This window comes from Lissotriton vulgaris, chromosome 9 (genome assembly GCF_964263255.1).
Source record: "Lissotriton vulgaris chromosome 9, aLisVul1.2, whole genome shotgun sequence".
Lineage (NCBI taxonomy): Eukaryota > Metazoa > Chordata > Amphibia > Caudata > Salamandridae > Lissotriton > Lissotriton vulgaris.
In genome coordinates this window covers 11,744,944-11,767,658 of record NC_141697.1, presented here as the reverse complement: position 1 = coordinate 11,767,658, position 22,715 = coordinate 11,744,944, and the positions used below count along the sequence as shown (strand labels likewise).

Here is a 22,715-nt window from a genome sequence, read left to right as displayed (position 1 = left end):
TTTAGGACGATTTTTTCGGCACTGTTAGCACCGTTTGAAACAGTCCTAGGAATATTTCCAAACTTTGTGCACTCCGTGTTTGACGGACTGCCTGTCAGGATTCTTATTTCCTTACCAAGAGCTTGCGCAGGAACAGAGATGCTTGTTCCCAACTCCCTCTCAAGAATGCCTCCGAGACCAAAAATAAAACTTGGGGGCATATTACCAAGCAATAGCGATAATTATCGCTATTGCTTGGTTAGAGACAAAAATGTACCCCTGAGCTGCGGTGATTTTTATCGCGGATAAAGTTTGGTATTACCAAGGTTTATCGCAAATGCGATAAAAAATGGCCGCAATGCATGAATATCGCAAGTCAGTGATATTCATGCATTACCGAGCTAATGCTCTTAGCCATGTTATCCACCTCCCATTAGATAACATGGCTAAGAACTGCTCAGGGCAGGTGTTAGCTTTTGGAGATATTCGAGCTTAGCGTGAATATCTCCAAATGTTGGTAATAGGAGATAGCGATGTTAGCGACTGTTTCCAGTCGCTAACATCTTGGCACGCCCACTTTGCATGTCATTAGTGATAAATATCACTGACATGCAAAGTGGGGCCCAAGATGGTCGCTATCTCCTACTAGCTGTCGCTAACTGGTGTTAGCGACAGCTAGGTAATGGGGAGATATTTTTATCTCCGCTTTCTTGGCTTTTAAAGCCAAAAAAGCTGAGATAAACCCCCTTGATAATATGCCCCTTGGTCCCCAAAACACTCAAAAGGGGGAAAGGGGGAGTGGATAAAATAATAAATCAAGAAGAAACTGGTGCTGAACTTGTCCTCTCCAACTCGTCTATCACTTCTTACTTCAGTGGATAGAATTTCATGAAGATAATCTATAAAACAATAACAAGAGAAGAATGTTAACCTACTATACTCTCTTCCTATTCCTTTCTTTCCCTTGGAATCACTACCTACCCCAAGCTTAGGAAACTGTGCCTATCCTCTGTTTTTCCTGAGTATTCCCTCAGATATTGCGTATTCTCCAAACCATGTAATTACCTGAAAACACACAACTTCTGTTAGCACTAAGTCCTCTTCCTCTAGATTATTTTATTTTCTTATGTTTCTTTAAACTTACTTCTTAATGGAACAATGACAAACATCATGGCACTATCACTTATAATCAAAAATCGCTTAGAGTAAAACAGCCCTTGTACCTATGCTTTGTAGACTTCAAATCTGCTTTTGACTGTGTGCAAAGGGACTTATTGTGGAAAAACTTTCTGAAAAAGGCATCCCAGCAGTGTTATTAAATCTTATACAATTGCTGCACAATAAAGCCTGGGTAAGAGTAAGGATGGGGGATGGCCAATCATTAGCAAAGGAGATTCCAGCATTAGAAGGGCTAAAACAGGGATGTGTGTTGGCCCCTCTCCTTTTTAATCTATTTCTAGGAGACTTATCAGGGAACCTGGATGAACTGAATGCACATCCTCCTAAGTTGGGGGACAAGCCGATAACTAATCTAATGTATGCGGACGACGCCATCCTACTAAGTCAAACTAAAATAGGTCTCCAGCGCTTAATTAACAGAACAGTCTTGTATGCTCAGGAAAATTGAATGGTAATAAATGAAACCAAAACAAAAACATGGTGGTCACAAGGAATAAAAACGTGAGACAAAAAACAAATAGTTCATGGAAAATAATAAACTAGAACAAGTAGAAGTGTATAAATATCTTGGTGTACTATTTGACCAGAAGGGAAATTATCTCCTACAAAAACAGGACATCCAAAGGAAAGCCAATTCGCTAACAGCAGCATTCAAGATAGCACAAAAATCGCTTGGAAACCTGACTTCTGGGCCGCTCTTGAAAATCATAGGGGCTAAACTGCTCCCAACTATAACATATGGTAGTGAGGCACTAATGGGTATGGATGCAGAACTGATTAATAAGGTACGTTCTAAAGTATATAGATCTCTTTTCCATCTCCCAAAAAATGCCTCTCCAGCACAAATTAGACTGGAATTTGGCTTAAACAATCAAGAGTTAGCAAGAAAAGGTCAGTTTATTAAAACATGGTATAGGTTTAAAAATGATCATGACAATCATATATCTCGACTACTCTGGCAAGAAGTAACAAATAATACAAAATCACTTGTATGGAGATATCTCAACGAGGCAATAGAAGAGTTTTCTCTAATGCCAACATGGAATAATACGATAAACTACGGATCGTTTAAAAAAATTGTGAATCGAACAACTAACCACCTATCACTTTTACATGACAAAAATACGTTGGCAAAAAGAAAGCACTCGTGGATGGTAATACATGGATATGAAAAAAAGAAAGTACAAGAATACCTGGAGACACCATGGTCCGAAAAAAGCAAACAATGTCTCATGAAGGCAAGATATGGAATTCTACCAGGCCTTAGTCATGTCCCGCTATGGAAAAAAACTAACACCAACCTATTGTGTAGCCTCTGCAAAGGTGGAGAAGAGAATATTGTACATCTCCTATGTATCTGTCCTGGACTTCGTAGTGAAAGATGTGCACTACTTAAACCTCACCTCAATCTCCGGGATGTAAGGACATGCAGGCAGGCACTGAAAACTTGTCTCCATCCTAATGATATAGTCATGAACGTTGCCTTTGTAAAGTTCCTAAAGATAATAACTACCAAATTGGAAGAATAAATTAGGAAAAATTGTTTTTTAAAAAAACTTTTTACTAACAATTTTTATTGTAGGGATATAATTGTTTTTATGGTATTGTAGTCTATAAATTGAATATGTATTTATTTTGGAAGTATTGTAAGATTTTAAGTAATCAAACAATAAAGAATTTTTACTTACTTCTTAATGGTTCTGGAGTTTCTTTAATATTTCTTCTGTGTGTACATCCGTGTGTGAACCTTAGACTTCCCTAATTTGGTACTGACTAATGTTCTTATCGTTTTCTTTTATATCTTTTCAGGAACCTGCACATATATACATCTATCGCTTCTGGAACGGACTCTCTATTTCTACTCTTGTTCCTTACTTCTCGAACCTTTGCCTTTAACTAACTTATTTATTTTCTTATTCCTCTATGTCGAAGACTACCTCCGTTTGAGGTAAGAGTTCATTAATTCTTTGCTCGGTAAATATTGTTTCCTTCACAAATCTTAGTTCTCTTTATTTAGTAAAGGAAAATTAACTTAGCTCTGTTATCTGCTTTCTCGTTGACAGGTGACGCTGTACTCCGTGTCTCCGACTTCGGCTTGAAGTGAATCCTCTGACAAACTTCTCAGGTGAGTGGCTTTCTCTTGCGCTATCTCTGGGGAATATCGCTAATAACCTTAAACACTATGGAACTAGAAACCGGACGGATACCCGACAAAATATCTCCTAATTTCTACTTGAAAACTCAAGCGTTTATTCTTTTCTGCTGACTTCGGAAATTGCCTCAGTGAAGTGCGCATTAGGTGGGAAGCGCGAGCTTCACATTAGCGTTGAGGCTGGGGCACCTGTGGACAATTGACTAGATCGCACCTAGAAACTAGAGGTGGCGGCCTACTTGAGGTGTCTGGTTTGAGTCAGTCTCGACCAGCCATTATTCTCTAGCGAGGTTTTCCATCTCAAACCCTGTTTTCTCCAAGTCAAGGCGCCAATGCAGACTTTTGTCACTTGTGGGGTTCTGACAGTACCCCCATCAAAGGAGGTCCTACCATCTTGGGTTTCATAGGGAATCGTTGATGAAATGATTTCACTAACCTGGGAGCATGTACATCTGATTCCAATTCCCATGACCTTTCTTCTGGCCCTTAGCCCTTCCAATCTATCAATTAGAACAGGTTTCCTTTCACTATCTTTGAATCAAAAATCTCTTTGACTTCAAATTCAACTCCAGTATCTAAAGGAAAAGGTTTAGGAGGTAAAGACCTGCGCAGTTCGGGTGGTGGCTTTTTCAACGAGGAAACATGGAAGATAAGATGTATTTTCAACTTGGTGGGTAATTGCAATCGATAGGTAACTGGACTTCTCTTTTCTTCTACCAGATATGGCCCTATAAATCTGGGTTGAAACGTACAGTTTCCTTTTAGTCTAAGATTCTTAGTACTTAAACAGATACTATCTCCTCCCTCAATCAGTGGACCTTCTTGTATCTTTTTGTCTGCATAAGTTTTATACTTTTCTTTAGCCTGTTCTAAATTATGTACGCCTGACTGATGGACTTGCTCTAAATGGGACACTAGGTCTTTCACTTTAGGGACCGATATGTCAGTCTGTTTTATTGCGGAATTTGGGTGTCTACCATAATTTAGATAAAATGTGGAATAGCCAGTAGAAACATTCTTGGAGTTATTATGTGCAAATTCAGCAGCCCACAAATAATCTGGCCATTTACCTTCCTCGTTTAAAAGGAACAATCTTAAGTAGTGTTCTAGTTCCTGATTTACGATTTCAGTCTGTCTGTCTGTCTCTGGGTGATAACTTGTCGAGTACCTAGCTTCTATACCTAGTCCCTTTACAAAGGCCTTCCAGAAGTGTGACACAAACTGGGTACCTCAATCTAAGATTACAACCTTTGTGTGAGAAGTTGGCCTGATATATGATGTTTCCAATTCTGGAACAACCTTGTATCAGTCCAAACAATCCCTTATGGTGTCTGCTTGTAAGTCAACCTTATAGACAAGCTATCTTAATGGTAGCATAGACTAAGCAGCCGTGAAGGCTAAACTCAAGAGGTTGTGTTAAGCGAGCTGTTTTACCAATCACAATCCTGTAATATCAAATGAAAGGACACCACACAAGTATATATTATAAAAATATATGTATTTATTACTAGAATAATCCCCAGTACTCTTTATGAGCAAAGAGGCACAAGCGTTAAATCAAAAGCACAGTATAACATATGAAAGTTGCACAATTATGGATGAGGGCGGGTGGCCACTCAAACCATATATTAAGAAAGTGGTATAAGAGATACCAATCGAACAGTGGTTAGGCCTAAGGCCTAGGGAATCGCTGGGAGCAGTTGGGACAAGCAATGCTGAAGTTGGGAAAAGCCTGCGGGATTCGGGTGCAGCGCTTAAAGCACACGCATGCACCAATGCAAAGTCAATGGTGAGTAAAAGTTACACAAATAGAGTTTAAGGATACTTCCGCTGAACCTAGATGGGCAAAACTTTAGACACAGACCCTAGAGGTGTGTACCAGTGTGGGAACACCGGCGTTACTGAGTTACCTCACCCACAGGAAGAGGGTGCATAGGGTCGAAGTGGCGTTGGGTTTCGTCACGCAGGTTGTTGGTGCTTGAAGCTGAAGATGCTGCAGGCGATGTGAAAGAGAAGTGTCCGGTGTGATCCAAGGGTAGATCAGAGTAGAAAAGTACCTGAAAGCAGAGGGGACAGAGTCTGGGTCACTAAGCAGTGACCAGGGTGGAACCAGGCAATGTCGGGCGCAATCAGGTGGTTGTCGAGGAGCTTCTCTCCGCTGCCACGTGGGCTCTGGGGCATCTGCGACGTCCAGGAGCAGGTCACGAGCTGTCCCACGCAGGCTCTCATTGTCGGCGCTGTCGGCTTCAAGATCGGAGCAAACAACACTTGGCAAGAGCAATCCATGCAGGACTGGAAGATTGCTTTTCACTCGGACCAGGAGGGTCAGAGCGGGTGCTCCTTTTCAGAGGAGCGGGTGCAAGTCTGGAGCAACAAGAATCACAAGTCGTATTTAGGTTTTCGCTGGCACAGGGGCCACAAGTCAGCTGGCAAGTGACCAGGCCAATGCGTTGAGTAAAGAAAGCAGAAGGGCCCCACGCAGCACTCGTTGAGTGTAGAGGGGTGAGCTTCGGTGCAAGAGTGGCTCACGGTTGGGACTTCTCAAGTTCCGGTGTACAGCTTCGAGGGTCACTCGTGAGCTGCACAGTCGGCGTCTCGTAGTCTTTTCAAGATGGCGTGCCTTACGCTTCCGGTCGCCTCCACGGGTCTCAGCTCTGCAGGAACTGTGGATCGGGCTGTAAGAAGGCAGGAAAGCTTAATCTTGTCAATCTCTGTTGCTCGAGTTCCAGCGAGAGTTGCAACAAAGCAGACGTCGAGGTGCTGGATGGTGCCTGTTTGCACAGGGTGGTCACTCCTTGACCACAAGGGAGAAACTTCAGTCTTCTACATTGAGTAGGATGTCGAAGGGTCCAGAGTTTTGTTTCAAATGTTTCATCAGGATAATCTGAGTGCATTGGCACTGCTCCCACTCTTATACCAATCTAGGGGGCTGGATTACCTGCTAGGTCCCCTCCTATGGGTGGGACCCAGGAAGGGGGGGGATACACCCCTTTCCCTTTGATCCAGGCCACGCTGGGACTGGGGCCGGTGTGCCCCAGAACCGGTTTGGCCGGATTATGCAAGGGGCAGCCTTGTGCGCCCCAGGCAGTGTCTGGTTTCTTTCAAACCTCCCTGCTACAATCCACTATCTCCTGTCTCGGGTGGTGTAACACCTCCCTGTGACAGGAAAGCCTTTGTCCAGGCCTCCTCTGCTGAGTTTCGGTCAGCAGCAGGAGGTCAGACTCATGTCTGTGGCAGAAGCATCCATTTTGTGGATCTGAGGCTCTTTTAAAAATCAACCGCGTTTCAGTAAAGTAACACGTCTTCTCCCTCTAGAGGGGTGGAATGCTATCCCCGTCGACAGAACTGTCGAGGGGATAGTATTCCAAATCGTATGACACCTTACACGACATGTTTTGATAAAGCCAAACCAAAGTTGCTATATAACCCGAGGATTATAATGCACTTAATAGTATATGGTATGGCATTATCCCGTAACAGCTTAGGGAGTTGTTCCCGACAGCTGCAGACAGGCTCAGCTCATGCCAGAGCTCCATCTCACATTAAACCACTCACTCTGCCTCCAGGATCGATGAGGCCTTCCATAGGAGGGGCTCACAGGTTTATATGTGTCTAGATATAGGTTTAGATATAGGTATACCATATCTAAGCAAGGGGTGATTACACCCAATTGCCCCAGCTGAGTGGTCAGCCAGTTGTGTCAATTTAAGAGCCAGCCAGGGGTGGCAAAAGTTATGCTTCAGCCCCTGGTAGGCCTTGGTGGCACCTATGCCCTGAGCACCTATAGTGTATGGTACAGGGGCTGACAAGGAGTCCATTTCCAATTGGGTTATGTACCTATAGTACATGTATGTGAATTTAGAGAGAGAACCGCAGGCTGGGGGTCTGATTAGCCAGCCCACAGCCTCAGTAAGTCGAAAGCCAGTGAAGCAAAAAGCAAAAAATTGGGGTGACCATAGGATAGCAGACCCTACTCTCCTACAAACCCCCCCCCCCCCAAACGCAGGGACATTAAACTGAACCTTGACCAGATAAGTCTTCATGTTCTAAGTGGAAGTACCTGGAGAGACCATCTGCATTACCATGGTCAGTCCCTGGGCAGTGCTCCACTGTAAAGCCCATCCCCTGTAGGGAAATGGACCACCTGAACAGTTTGGGATTTTCACCCTTCATCTGATTTAGCCACAAGAGGAGCTTATGGTCTGTCTGAATTTTGAAGTGAGTTCCAAACAAGTATGGCCTCAACTTCTTCAGGGCCCAAACCAAAGCAAGGCCTCCCTCTCAATAGCTGACCAACTTTTCTCCCTGGGGGTCAGCCTTCTGCTAATAAAAGCAATGGGCTGGTCTTGACCATCTGTATTCAGTTGTGAAAGCACAGCTCCCACCCCCAACTCAGAAGCATCTGTCTGTACAATGAACTGTTTGGAGTAGTCAGGACTCTTCAGGATAGGTGCACAGCACATGGCCTTCTTCAGGTTAACAAATGCCTTTTGACAGCTAACTGTCCACTGAACCTTTTTGGGCATCTTCTTGGATGTCAAGTCATTCAATGGTGTCACAATGGACCCATAGTTCTTTACACATTTTCTGTAATACCCAGTCAGGCCCAAGAAAGCTCCGACTTGTGTCTGGGTAGTTGGAGGAGCCCAGTCCTGTATGGTCTGGACCTTGCTCTCCAATGGCTGAACCTGACCCCCACCTACCAGGTGGCCCAGGTACACAACCTTGCTCTGCCCTATCTGGCACGTGGTAGCCTTGATAGTCAGGCCTGCCTCTTGCAGGGCCTCCAGAACCTTCTTCAGGTGGATCAGTTGATCCTCCCAGGTGGAGCTAAAGACAGCAATATCATCTAGATATGCTGCACAAAAGTCATCCAACCCAGCAAGGACTTGATTCACAAACCTTTGGAAGGTGGCAGGTGCATTCTTCAAACCAAATGGCATTACCACAAACTGATAATGTCCACTAGGGGTAGAGAATGCTGTCTTGGCTTTTGACTCTTCAGCTAGTCTGATCTGCCAGTAGCCAGATGTTAAATCAAATGTGCTCAGAAACTTGGCAGAAGCCAATTTATCAATGAGCTCATCTGCTCTTGGAATGGGATGCGCATCTGTCCTAGTGACAGCATTGAGACCTCTGTAGTCCACACAAAACCTAATTTCTCTCTTTCCATATGAGGTTTTGGCACAAGGACCACTGGGCTAGCCCATGGGCTGTCTGATGGCTAAATCACTCCAAGCTCCAACATCTTTTGCACCTCAGCCTTTATACAATCCCTGACATGGTCAGGTTGCCTGTAGATGTTATTCTTCACAGGCAGAATGTCACCAGTGTCCACCTCATGGGTGCACCGGTTAGTTTGACTGGGTGTGAGTGAAAACATATGTCTGTGGGCTTGCAACACCTGTCTGCAGTCCACCTGTTGCGGCTCAGTGAGGCTGCCTGCCAAGGCTACTCCATCAACTGAACCATCAAGAGGGTTCTGGGAAAGCAGGTCTGGGAGAGGTTCACTCTCTTCCTCCTGATCCCCATCTGTGGCCATGAGGAGACTTATGTCCTCCCTGTCAACAAATGCTTTCAAACGATTTACATGGAGCTCCCTGTGGGGGCTCCTAGGGGTTCCAAAGTCAACCACATAGGTGACTTCTCCCTTCTTTTCAACAATTGGGTAGGGTCCAGTCCATTTGTCCTGGAGTGCTGCTGGGGCCACTGGCTCCAACACAGGCTGGCCAGATTCTGTGTACTGGGTAGCGAAAAACTACCCAACAGCGCCCCTAGACAGCATGGCTCTGCTCGGAGGGCTCTGCATAGAGTCACTCCTGAGTTGTTGGCTCAGGCCGCTCTGGACCATCCTTGCCCTCTTTCAGGGGATTTAGAGCAGGATGTGGAGTCCTTGCAGGGGTGGTTGCTGGAGAGGTTGAATGATCTGGCCCCCGCAATGGCCCCTCGGGACACGGCTAAGAGGGTTTCAGCTCCGTGGTTCACTGAGGCATTGTGTGCCACCTGTGCCCAGTGTAAGGTGGCGGAGAGGGCATGGCGCCTCCACTACGATCCGGAGGCCAGACTGGCTTACAGGACAATGATCAAATCCTATCATCAGGATATTCTCCGTGAGAAAAAGGATTATCTGGCCAGGAGGATTGAGGCTGCCTCTAACTCATGTAAAGAGATCTTTACTGTGGTGAGGGAGTTTACGGCTCCCAGATCCAACGTGTCCCAAAGTGTTCCATCGGAGCTTTGGGTCTGTGATCTTGCCAAATTTTTCACGGACAAGATAAAGTCTATCCAGGACTCTTTCACAGTGAGGTCTGCGGAAGTGTGTTCTAGTTTGAAGGCCGGATTATCTTCACCGTCCACGCAGGGTGCGGTTCTTGCTGAGTTTCCATCTGTCTCCGCTGATGTCTCCCTAGCTCTTCTGGCCAATCTTAAATTGGGCTCGCCATTAGACCCCTGTCCAGCCAAATTTTTGGCCAAGATGGCGGCCGTGGTTAACCCATTGGTCAACTCTTTGGTGAATCTGTCTTTGAGGGAGGGGAGGGTCCCGCTGCCCTGGAAATGGGCTATGGTGATCCCCCTCCTCAAAAAGCCTGGGTTGGACTCTGAGGTTTTGGCTAACTACAGGCTGATTTCCATTCTGCCGGCGTTGGCTAAGATCACGGAGAAGCATGTGCATGGCGTTCTCTCTAGCTTTCTCGAATCCAATGACCTGTTTCACCCATCGCAGTCCGGCTTCCGCCCCAATTTAAGTACGGAGACGGCACTTCTGGAGGTGTCAGAGATCATCAGGGAGACACTGGATTCTGGAGGAAGGGTCATGCTTGTCATGCTGGATCTGTCGGCGGCCTTTGATACCGTCCCCCATGAGGTTTTCCTCTCCAGACTTTACGACATCGGTCTGAGGGGGACGGTGTTCAATTGGTTTACATCTTTTCTCGAGGGCCGCCGACAAACGGTCTGGGCCTCCCCGAGCTCTGCCGAGATGCCGCCACTGGGAGTCGGTGTTCCAAAGGGTTCTGTGTTGAGCCCGACTCTGTTTAACATCTTTATGACACCTTTGGCGGCACTGGTGGAGTCCTCTGGGGCCCAGATCGTGTCCTACGTGGATGATACTCAATTGCTCTTCACGTGTGGGAAAGATCAGGCTTTTGATGGAGAGAACATCCGGGGTTGCCTGGAGATGGTCTTCAGCTGATTCCAGCGGAACAGCCTTAAAGCCAACTCCAACAAATCGGAGGTGCTGTTCTTCGGCTGGTCTCTTGACCCCGATTGGCAGGCCTGGTGGCCAATAGATATGTGTCCCCCTGCCCAGGCATCGCTTGTGGCAAAAAATCTGGGAGTGAAGATTGATAATAATCTGTCGCTGAGATCACATATTCTTGGCCTGGCGGGTACCTGCTTTGGCATACTTAAGATGCTCCGGAAGTTTCTGCCTCTGCTAACAGAAAAGCATAGAAAGGTCACTGTGCAAACCTTAATAGGCTCCAGACTGGACTATGCGAACGTCCTCTATGTAGGTCTTCCGGACTATCTTGTTCAGCGGCTGCAGGTTGTGCAGAACTCTGCGGCCCGTGCTATTTTTGGTCTCCATAGGCGAGCGAGAGCCTCGGGTCTGGTGCGATTGCTTCATTGGTTGCCCATCCGGAAGCGGATTATGTTTAAAGCACTGACCTTGGCGCATAAAGCGCTATTTGGCGCCGGAGCAAAGTACCTGCAACGGAGACTGACTCTCTACCGCCCAGTTAGATCACTGCGGTCGGAATCTTTGTTTTTGGCTGTGGTTCCTCGAGTGAGGAAGGCTCGCACTGGCGGACGCTCTTTTAGTTTGAGGGTCCCTCAGTTATGGAACTCCTTGCCTTTGGACCTACGGTCTTCCTCTAATCTCCTTCTGTTTAGGAAGAGCCTTAAGACCTGGCTTTTTAACCTTTAGGAAGTTTCTTTTTCTCTTGTTTGGTGTCTGTTTTATGATGTTATGTTTTTTACTGAGCTGCCCCGATAAAGCGCCGGGACACTCCTCTGGAGTAGCCGTGCGCTATAGAAATAAAATGTTAACATAACATAACACCCACACCATCTGCCCTGGTTTGTACTCCACCAGAACAGCCTTTTGGTCATGCCAAGCTTCCTGTAATTCTTGACTGGCCTCCAGCTTTTTGGATGCTCTCTCCATATACTCAGCCATCCTGGAGCGGAGACCAAGTACATAGTCCACAACATCTAGCTTAGGCTTTTTGAGAGGTAACTCCCATCCTTCCTTCACCAAACATAGTGGACCCCTCACAGGGTGGCCAAAAAAACAGTTCAAAAGGGCTGTAGCCAACCCCCTTCTGTGGGACCTCTCTGTAAGCAAAGAGCAAGCAGGGTAAAAGGGTGTCCCATTTCTGCCTAAGCTTCTCTGGTAATCCTTTTATCATTCCCTTGAGGGTCTTGTTGAATCTCTCCACAAGCCCATTGCACTGTGGGGGATAGGGTGTGGTAAACCTGTAGTTTACTCCACACTCCTTCCACAGTGCCTTTAAGTATCCAGACATGAAGTTGGCACCTCTGTCTGAAAGAAACTCCTTTAGAAAACCCACTCTTGAGAAAACTGCAAGAAGGGCCTTTGCCACAACAGGTGCTGTTGTGGTCCTCAGGGGAATTGCCTATGGATACCTGGTGGCATGATCCACTACCACCATTATAAATCTGTGCCCAGATGCTAATTGAGGATCCATGGGACCCACAATATCTATTCCAACTCTTTCAAAGGGTACCCCCACCACAGGTAGTGGTATCAGGGGGGCCTTTGATGTGCACCTGACCTACCACTGGCTTGGCAAGTGACACAGGAGCGACAAAACTCCTTGACATTTTCTGACATGTGAGGCCAGTGAAAGTGAGGGACAAGCCTGTCCCAAGTCTTGTTCTGGCCTAAGTGTCCTGCAAGGGGAATATCATGGGCCAAGGTAAGAAGGAAGCCCTTAAACTTCAAAGGTATAACCAACCTCCTGGTTGTGCCAGGCTTGGGGTCTCTAGCCTCTTAGTAAAGGAGTCCATCATCCCAATAAACGTTATGGGTACCTTGAGCATTCCCTGCAGCCTCAGCAGCAGCTTGCTGTCTGAGGGGTTCAAGTGAAGGGCAATCTAATTGGGCCTGCCCCAGGTCTGCCCTTGAGGGTCCCCCTGTCCCCAGAAACTCAACCTGATCAGGCTCCAGTTCCTCAGAGACAGTCCCCTCTTGGACTGCAGAATCAGCTTCCTGTGAAGTTTGATCCTCAACCTGGGGCAAGTGGGAAGGCACAGCCTTAACCCTCTTGCTCCTTCTCTTGGGTTGTGGTTGGTCTATTGTTCCAAGATCCACCACTGGTTCAGGAAGGCACTTCTTAGCCTGAGACCTTGTCACTGCAAGGACATGAGCTGAAATCCCTAGCATTTCTGCATGAGTCCTGTACTCCACTTCTGACCAAACTGAGCTTTCAAGATCATTGCCTAACAGACAGTCTACTGGGAGGTCTGCACTTACCACAACTTTCTTTAGGCCATTTACCCCTCCCCAGGAGAAGTTCACAACAACCACACTATGTGAAGTAGTGGAGTTGCTTGCATTGGCCACTAGGTAATTCTCACCTAGTACAATCTGACCAGGGTCCACAAAGTCAGGTGCCACCAAAGTGACACTGGCACAAGTGCCCCTGTAGGCCTGAGCCAGTTTCTCATTTATCAAAGGCGTCTGCCTATACTTGCCCAGGTTACTGGGACTCACAGTAGTGGACAAAGATAAGTCCACATCATATAGGAGAACTGCCTGAGTAGGGACTCTGACTAGGCCAGATTCCATCTCAGTACCCAGGGTTAACCCTACTATACCCTTTGGCTGTGTACCACCACTGCTAACTGAACTAGGGGGTGCAGGTGCTTTAGGAGCTGCAGTGGTGGGGACTGGATTTTTCTTGGTGCATTCACTGCCCCAGTGTGAAACTGATTTGCAGGTATTACACCAAGGTTTCTTTGGGCCATCATTCTTCTTTTTCTTGTTGCCATTTTGGAAACCACCCTCCTTATTACTAGTTTGGGGGCCTGGAGGCTTCTGGTCCTTTTCTTCATCTTTCTGATTCCCACCCTTCTGGTCTGTTTTCATCTGGTCACCACCATGGTTCTGAGGTTTCTGCTTAATCCTTGTTCTGACCCATTTGTCTGCCATCTTTCCCAATTCTTGGGGAGAGGTCAGATCAGAGTCAATAAGGTATTGATTCAACAGCTGGTTCTGACAGTTATTAAGGATCTGCTCTCTCATTATAAGATTGTACAATCTTGTATAGTCTGAGACTTTACTTCCCTGCAGCCAACCCTCCAGAGCCTTAGTGGCACAATCAACAAAATCAGTCCAGTCCTGAGTCTGTGCTTGTTGGGTGTCTCTGAACAACAACCTGTATTGCTCAGGGGTTAGGCCAAACCCTTCAATAAGAGCACTCTTCAGGACAGAGTAGTTTTTGGCATCCTCAGGTCTAACTGTGAGGAGCCTATCCCTCCCTTTCTCAAAAAAGGAGTACCATAATATTGCTGCCCACTGATCCTGAGGAACCTGCTGTACCATGCAGGCTCTCTCAAGAGCAGTTATCCACTTGTGGATGTCATCCCCTTCCTTGTAGGGGGGCACAATTTTTGTCAGGTTTCTATTGTCATAGCTCCTGTCTTTCTCTCTAGGATTATTGCTGCCACCAGTGGCATCTAAGCCACACAACTTCTGTTCTCTTGCTAAAGCAAGTTTAGCTTGAGCCAAGGCTATCTCTTCCCTCTCTATTTGGAGTTGGACAGCCCTCATCCTGGCCCTATGCTCTTTTCTCTGGGGGGAAGTCATTCCCATTTGAGATTCCCTTGAGACACTAGAAATATGAGAGTCCCCTGATGGAGATCTAAACCTTCTGTTGCCTGGGGGAAGTATGTTATAGGATCTGGGGAGGTGCTGGCCCTCTCCATTCCCATGTAGGTCTAAGTTGGCCTGGTTAAACCTGGCAACTACAACCTGGTTACCCCTCTGATCCTGATCCTCAGGCTCATCTACCACTGAGCCATCTTCCTCCTCTTCCTCCTCTTCTTCCTCCTCCTCATCTGGAGTTTTCTAATTCTCAGGGGTGTTCACTCCATCTCCTAAATCTAAGGGAGCTGCACTCGCCTTATCTAAGTCATCCTTTTCTAGGATGGCTATCAGGGAAGGAATGGTGGGGTTTCTACCCCTTTTTAGCCCCCTTGCAATGCACAAGGCACCCAAGTCTTTGTGGCTAAGTTTGTCATAGCTGGAAGTTGCCTTGGTAAGGTCAACTGTCACAGAGGCAGAGCCTGCAGCTCTTCCTGTGCCAGACATGACTGCTAGCGAGGTGCAAGTAGTGCACTTACCTACACTAAGTGTTTTCTTACTGTACCTTGCTAGTGAGTTGTAGTCAGGGTGTGCTACTCCCTTTAATCTACAACTACTAAGTTCAGTAGAACTTAAATATGCTAAGCTTTTGATTTATATGTACCTAAGGTACTTGATGTGATCTTCAATTTGATAAAAAAATTGCAATGGTAAAACAACAGCAAGCTCAAATCCGCACCGCTGCGCACCAATGTGAGAAGTTGGCCTAATATATGATGTTTCCGATTCTGGAACCACCTTGTATCAGTCCAAACAATCCCTTATGGTGTCTGGTTGTAAGTCAACCTTATACACAAGCTATCTTAATGGTAGCATAGACTAAGCAGCCTTAAAGGCTAAACTCAAGAGGTCGTGTTAAGCGAGCTGTTTTACCACTCACAATCCTGTAATATCAAATGAAAGGACACCACACAAGTATATTTTATAAAAATATATGTATTTATTACTAGAATAATCCCCAGTACTCTTTATGAGCAAAGGGGCACAAGCGTTAAATCAAAAGCACAGTATAACATATGAAAGTTGCACAATTATGGATGAGGGCGGGTGGCCACTCAAACCATATATTAAGAAAGTGGTATAAGAGATACTAATCGAACAGTGGTTAGGCCTAGGGCCTAGGGAATCGCTGGGAGCAGTCGGGACAAGCAATGCTGAAGTCAGGAAAAGCCCGCGGGATTCGGGTGCAGCGATAATGCACACGCATGCACCAATGCAAAGTCAATGTTGCGTAAAAGTTACACAAATAGAGTTTAAAGATACTTCCGCTGAACCTAGATGGACAAAACTTTAGACACAGACCCTAGAGGTGTCTACCAGTGTGGTAACACCGGCGTTGCTGAGTTACTTCACCCACAGGAAGCGGGTGCATAGGGTCGAAGTGGCGTCGGGTTTCGTCACGCAGGTTGTTGGTGCTTGAAGCTGAAGATGCTGCAGGCGATGTGAGGGAAGTATCCGGTGTGATCCAAGGGTGGATCAGAGTAGAAAAGTACCTGAAAGCAGAGGGGACAGAGTCTGGGTCGCTCAGCAGTGACCAGGGTGGAACCAGGACGGAACAGGCAATGTCGGGCTCAATCAGGTGGTTGTTGAGGAGCATCTCTCCACTGCCACGTAGGCTCTGGGGCATCTGCGACGTCCAGGAGGGGGTCACGAGCTGTTCCACGCAGGCTCTCACCGGCTGAGCTGTCGGCTTTAAGATCAGAGCAAACAACACTTGGCAAGAGCAATCCACGCAGGGCTGGAAGATTGCTTCTCACTCGGACCAGGATGGTCAGAGCGGGTGCTCCTTTTCAGAGGAGTGGGTGCAAGTCTGGAGCAATCAGAATCACAAGTCGTAGTTAGGTTTTTGCCGGCACAGGGGCCACAATCCAGCTGGCAAATGACCAGGCCAATGCATTGAGCCAAAAAATGCAGAAGGGCCCCGCGCAGCACTCGTCGAGTGTAGAGGGGTGAGCTTCGTTGTAAAAGTGGCTCAGGGTTGGGGCTTCTCAAACCCCGGTGTACAGCTTTGAGGGTCACTCGTGGGCTGCACAGTCAGCGTCTTGTGGTCTTTTCAAGATGGCGTGCTCCACGCTTCCGGTCGCCTCCACGGGTCTCAGCTCTGCAGGGACTGTGGATCGGGCTGTAAGAAGGCAGGCAAGCTTGATCTCGTCGATCTCTGTCATTCGAGTTCCGGCAGGAACTGCAACAAAGCAGACATTGAGGTGCTGGATGGTGCCTGTTTGCACAGGGTGGTCACTCTTTGACCACAAGGGAGATTCTTCAGTCTTCTACGTTGAGTAGGATGTCGAAGGGTCCAGAGTTTTATTTCAAATGTTTCATCAGGATAATCTGAGTGCGTTGGCACTGCTCCCATTCTTATACCAATCTAGGGGGCTGGATTACCTGCTAGGTCCCCTCCTATGGGTGGGACCCAGGAAGGGGGTGGATACACCCCTTTCCCTTTGATCCAGGCCGCGCTGGGACTGGGGCTGGTGTGCCCCAGAACCGGTTTGGCCGGATTATGCAAGGGGCAGCCTTGTGCGCCCCAGGCAGTGTCTGGTTTCTTTCAAACCTCCCTGCTATAATCCACTATCTCCTGTCTCAGGTGGTGTAACACCTCCCTGCGACAGGAAAGCCTTTGTCAAGGCCTCCTCTGCTGAGTTTCGGTCAGCAGCAGGAGGTCAGACTCGTGTCTGTGGCAGAAGCATCCATTTTGTTGATCTGAGGCTCTTTTAAAAATCAACCGCGTTTCAGTAAAGTAACATGTATTCTCCCTCTAGAGGGGTGGAATGCTATCCCCGTCGACAGAACTGTCGAGGGGATAGTATTCAAAATCGTATGACACCTTACACAACATGTTTTGATAAAGCCAAACCAAAGTTGCTATATAACCTTGAGGATTATAATGCCCTTAATAGTATATGGTATGGCATTATCCCGGAACAGCTTAGAGAGTTGTTCCCGACAGCTGTAGACAGGCTCAGCTCATGCCAGAGCTCCATCTCACATTAAACCACGCACTCTGCCTCCAGGATTGATGAGGCCTTCCATAGGAGTGGCTCACAGGTTTATATGTGTCTAGATATAGGTTTAGATATAGGTATACTATATCTAAGCAAGGGGTGATTACACCCACTTGCCCCAGCTGGGTGATCAGCCAGTTGTGACAATTTAAGAACCAGCCAGGGGTGGCAAAAGCTATGCTTCAGCCCCTGGTAGGCCTTGGTGGCACCTGTGCCCTGAGCACCTATAGTGCATGGTACAGGGGCTGACAAGGAGCCCATTTCCAATTGGGTTATGTACCTATAGTACATATATGTGAATTTAGAGAGAGAACAGCAGGCTGGGGGTCTAATTAGCAGGCCCACAGCCTCAGTAAGTCAAAAACCAGTGAAGCAAAAAGCAAAAAATTGGGGTGACCATAGGATAGCAGACCCTACTGTCCTACACTTAGGGATTCCATGAATCTTCACAATGTATGTACTAAAATAATGGGCCAACTGTTTAGCACTGGGAACCCCTTTTAATGCCAGAAGGTGTGCCATTTTGGGTAATGCATCCACAAACACTAGTATAGTGTTAAAATTCTGACTAAGAGGTAAATCTACTATGAGATCTAGTGTGACTGTGTGCCAAGGATAGGGAGGTGTGGGTAGTGGTTGTAACAGCCCCTTAGGAGCTTGCCGTTCAGATTTTCCCTGAGCGCAGACTTCACAGGTTTTTACGTACACCTCAATGTCCTTAGTCATATTAGGCCACCAATAGTATCTTTTGACTAGTTATTCTATTTTCGCCTCCCCTTTATGTCCCGCTAAGAGGCTGTCATGGCTTTCATGCATTGCTTGATCTTGTAATTCTTTGGTGGGCAAGTACAAGGTTCCCTTATAACACAGCAGCTGATGTTGAATCTCTCTCTCAACTTTTTCTTTGGCCCAATCCTGCATTTCTTCTGGACTCATGACCTGATGTATCTGTTCTTGGCTATCCGTTGAAATGGTGGCTCCGAATATTTTAGAACTTGGAATGATAGTTTGATCTTCGATTTGATTTCTTTGATCACTTAATCCTAATCTCGATAAGGCACCCGCTTTACCATTCTGGGCTCCTGGTCTGAAAGTAATCAGAAAGTCATAGTCTGCAAAATATAGAGCCCACCGAAGCTGCCTTGGAGTTAGTGTCCTTGCTGATTTAAAAAATGTCAGATGTCTGATCTGTGAAGACAGTAACTTGATGCTGAGCTCCCATGAGATAGTGTCGCCACTCCTTGAAGGCATCTTTTATTGCTAAAAGCTCTTTTTCAGTAATTGTATAATTCACCTCAGCAGGCGTCAGCTTCCGTGATCTATAAGCAACTTGATGCATCTGTCCAGTGACCTTATGTTGCTGAGAAAGTACTCCTCCCACTGCTTGATCCGAAGCATCCTTCTCCACGGAAAATGGTTCTGTAGTCTCAGCATGTAAGAGTATTGGAGCAGTGGTAAAGTCTTTCTTTAATGACTGAAAGGATTCCCCAGACTCTTCTGTCCAATTAAAGTGAACACCCTTTTGGAGTAAACGAGTAAGTGGAAGAATCTTCCGGGAGAATTCGCTGATAAATCTTCTATAGAAGTTTGCGAACCCAATGAAACTTTGAACCTCCTTAACCCTTTCTGGAGACTTCCATTCAATCACGGCCTTTTCTTTTTTGCTCATCCCTGTTTATTCCATTTGCAGATAGAACAAAACCCAAGAACTCGACCTGCGAGACATTGAAAGCACACTTCTCTAATTTCACAAACAACTTGTTCTCCCTGAGTGTCTGCAATACTCCCCTCATCTGTCCTTGTTGTTTATCTTTGTCAGGTGAATTAATCAGGATGTCGTTAATGTATACAATGGCACACTGATTGATAAATTCACTGAGAATGTCATTAATGAAGTGTTGGAAGGCCGCCAGGGCATTGCATAGACCGTACGGCATAACTTGGTGATCAAACAATCCGAATCTTGTTCTGAAAGCCGTCTTCCACTCATCTCCTTTGCGCATTTGAACAAGATGATAGGCGCCTCGGAGGTCCAATTTGGCATAAATCTGTGCTCCTTTTACTTGATCCAGTAAGACAGAGATGAGGGGAAGAGGATATCGGTTTTTCTTCGTAATCTTGTTGATTGCACGATAATCTATGCAAGCCCTCAGATCTCCTTCCTTATTAGGCACAAAGAACAAAGGTGAAGATACTAGCGACTGTGATGGCTGAATGAACCAATTGGCTAGGTACTTATCCAGATAACCCTTCAAATGATGATGTTCCTTTTCGGTTAGTGCGTAAACCCGACTGCAAGGCAGATTCACCCCCACTTCCAAATCAATCGTACAATCATAGACCCGATGTGGTGGGAGCTATTTGGCTTCGATTTCATTAAAAACATCTTCAAAGTCTTTATACTCAGGTGGTATTTCCTGTGAATCTATGACACATACCGACATTCCTGTCATACAAAAGGAATGAGCTGGATTTCCTTCATTCTTCTTTTCTTCAGCCGCCAAACAGTTCTTTCTGCAATACTCTGAATCCATTACTATAGTTCTAGAACTCCAATCGATGGTCGGGTTATGCTCAGTTAGCCATGGCATACCTAGAATAAGCTGGAACTGAGGGGCATCAATTAAATTACATTGAATAACTTCCTCATGTCCGTCGGTAGAGATTAAATGAACCTGTTCAGTGTGACTTACTATGGACCCTGATGATAGGTTTGTACCATCTACTGCCTGGACTGGTTCACTCTTGGGTTTCAGTATAGCTCGCAGTCCCACCTTGGCTGCAAATTTTAAATCAAAGAAGTTTCCTGTAGCTCCGGAATCGATCATTACTGACACTTCAGTTAACGTTACTTGTCGAAACTTAAGCACCATAGATAATGACAAATGTGGAGCAGAAGATTGCAAGGTATTTGCAACTTGATGCTCCCCGGGAGTTGAGTTTTGATAAGCATCCACCGGTCCAACTCCTTCTACAGGTGGTGCTGCGAGTTTTCCTTCGGCTTAAAGGAATTTTTGGGATTCTTTGGACAATTTCGTATAAAATGTCCACTGGAACCGCAATACATGCAAAGATTGCTTGATCATCTTTTCTCTTTTTCCTCCTTGGTTAAAGGGCCTCTTATAGTTCCTATCTGCATAGGTTCTGCGCCCATGGGTTCTTTAATTGTTCTATTTCCTTCGGATCGGACCCGATCATATCTAGGGACAATGTTTTTTAAATCTCTTTTCTTTTCTCCTCTTCTTTCACCTTGACAGAAGTCGATCTCCTAGACCAAGTCCACCAATTCAGAGATTCCTGTGGGTCAATTGGGTATTTGGGCCAGAACATCCTTGAGTTCATCTCATAGCCCTCTATAAAAGAACGCAGCTATTTGACTTTTTGGCAAATCTGTTTCTACCACAAGCTTATTGAATTGAGTTTGGTATGCAACTAAGTCTCGGTTCGCTTTAAGTCGAGTAATTCAATATCCACCGCTTGAGAGATCCTCCTTCTATCGAATATGCGAAGAAATTCTTGCTTGAAGCTTTCATAATTCTGTAGAATGGGATCATCTTGTGAAACTAAAGGCATTGACCACGATGCTGCGTCCCCATTCAAGTATGACAGAACAAAGGCTACCTTAGACTGCGCATCTGGGAAGATTGAAGAGCGACACATGAGATGTAAACTACACTGTGTGATGAATATCTGTGCCTCCTGTGAATCTCCACCAAAGCGCTCAGGAGGGGCTAATGGAATAACTGGGGATAAAGAATGAATGACTTGTGTTGTAAATTTATTAGGATCTTCAACTGAAAAGGTAGATGTGTCTGGTCCCAAACCCAAAGTGTGTTTTAGTCTCTGGGCTAATTCTGATTATTCTCTTTCTAGAATTTACTACTTCCTGCCTCAAACTTTTATTTTCCTCCCTGACAGCCACCAATTCTTTTTGTATGGTTTCTAAAACCGTTCCCAGGGTTTGTAAATGTATTCCTTCCGTCATCTCTGCTCAGGCGCAATATTCCACTTGGGCACTACACTCTGTCATGATTCTTATTTCCTTACCAAGAGCTTGCGCAGGAACAGAGATGCTTGTTCCCAACTCCCTTCTCAAGAATGCCTCCGAGACCAAAGATAAAACTTGGTCCCCAAAACACTCAAAAGAAGGAAAGGGGGAGTGGATAAAATAATAAATCAAGAAGAGACTGATCCTGAGCTTTGACTCCAACTTGTCTATCACTTCTTACTTAAGTGGATAGAATTTCATGAAGAGAATCTATAATACAATAACAAGAGAAGAATGTTAACCTACTCTACTTTTTTCCTATACCTTTCTTTCCCTTGGAATCACTACCTACCCCAAGCTTAGGAAACTATGCCTCTCCTCTGTTTTTCCTGAGTATTCCCTCAGATATTGCGTATTCTACAAACCATGTAATAACCTGAAAAAAAAACAACTTATGTTAGCACTATGTCCTCTTCCTCTAGATTATTTTCTTTTCTTATGTTTCTTCAAACTTACTTCTTAATGGTTCTGGAGTTTCTTTAATAATTCTTCTGTGTATACATCCGTGTGTGAACCTTAGACTTCCCTAATTTGGTACTGACTAATGTTCTTATCGTTTTCTTTTATATCTTTTCAGGAACCTGCACATATATACATCTATCGCTTCTGGTATGTACTCTCTATTTATACTCTTGTTCCTTCCTTCTCGAACCTTTGCCTTTACCTAACTTATTTATTTTCTTATTCCTCTAGGTCGAAGACTACCTCTGTTTCAGGTAAGAGTTTATTAATTCTTTGCTCAGTGAATATCGTTTCCTTCACAAATCATAGTTCGCTTTATTTAGTAAATGAAAATTAACTTAGCTCTGTTATCTGCTTTTTGGTTGACAGGTGGCGCTTGACTCCGTGTCTCCGACTTCAAGTGAATCCTCCGACGAACTTCTCAGGTGACTGACTTTCTCTTGCGCTATCTCTGAGGAATGTCGCTAATAACCTTAAACACTACGGAACTAGAAACCGGACAAATACCGGACAAAATATCTCCTAATTTATACTTGAAAACTCAAGCGTTTATTCTTTGCTGCTGACTTCGGAAATTGCCTCAGTGAAGTGCGCATTAGGTGGGGAGCGTGAGCTTCACATTAGCGTTGAGGCTGGGGCACCTGTGGACAATTGACTAGACCGCACCTAGAAACTAGAGGTGGCAGCAATCTTGAGGTGTCTGGTTTGAGTCAGTCTCGACCAGCCATTATTCTCAAGCGAGGTTTTCCATCTCATACCCTGTTTTCTCCAAGTCAAGGCGCCAATGCAGGCTTTTGTCACTTGTGGGGTTCTGACACTGCCTCTCATTTTGGGACTTGCTGCAGGGATACTATTTTTGCTCCTACTGCTTCGATATGGCAAGCCAATCCACAGCAGACACCCAGATCACCGTGTAAAATACTCTACTGATGATGACGTGTCGTGAGCGCATAGTCCAAATTTTGAATTTAACTTGTTTAAGAGAATTGAATACCACAT

General features: G+C 45.7%; 1 long non-coding RNA gene across 1 annotated transcript; it reads left to right on the top strand.

The window, feature by feature from the left end:
* Positions 1–3,071: 3,071 nt before the first annotated feature.
* Positions 3,072–21,862, top strand: LOC147689530 (uncharacterized). The gene is made up of 3 exons (XR_015299756.1): positions 3,072–3,106; positions 3,222–3,283; positions 21,832–21,862. It is a non-coding gene; the product is annotated as an uncharacterized LOC147689530 (long non-coding RNA).
* Positions 21,863–22,715: the final 853 nt, after the last annotated feature.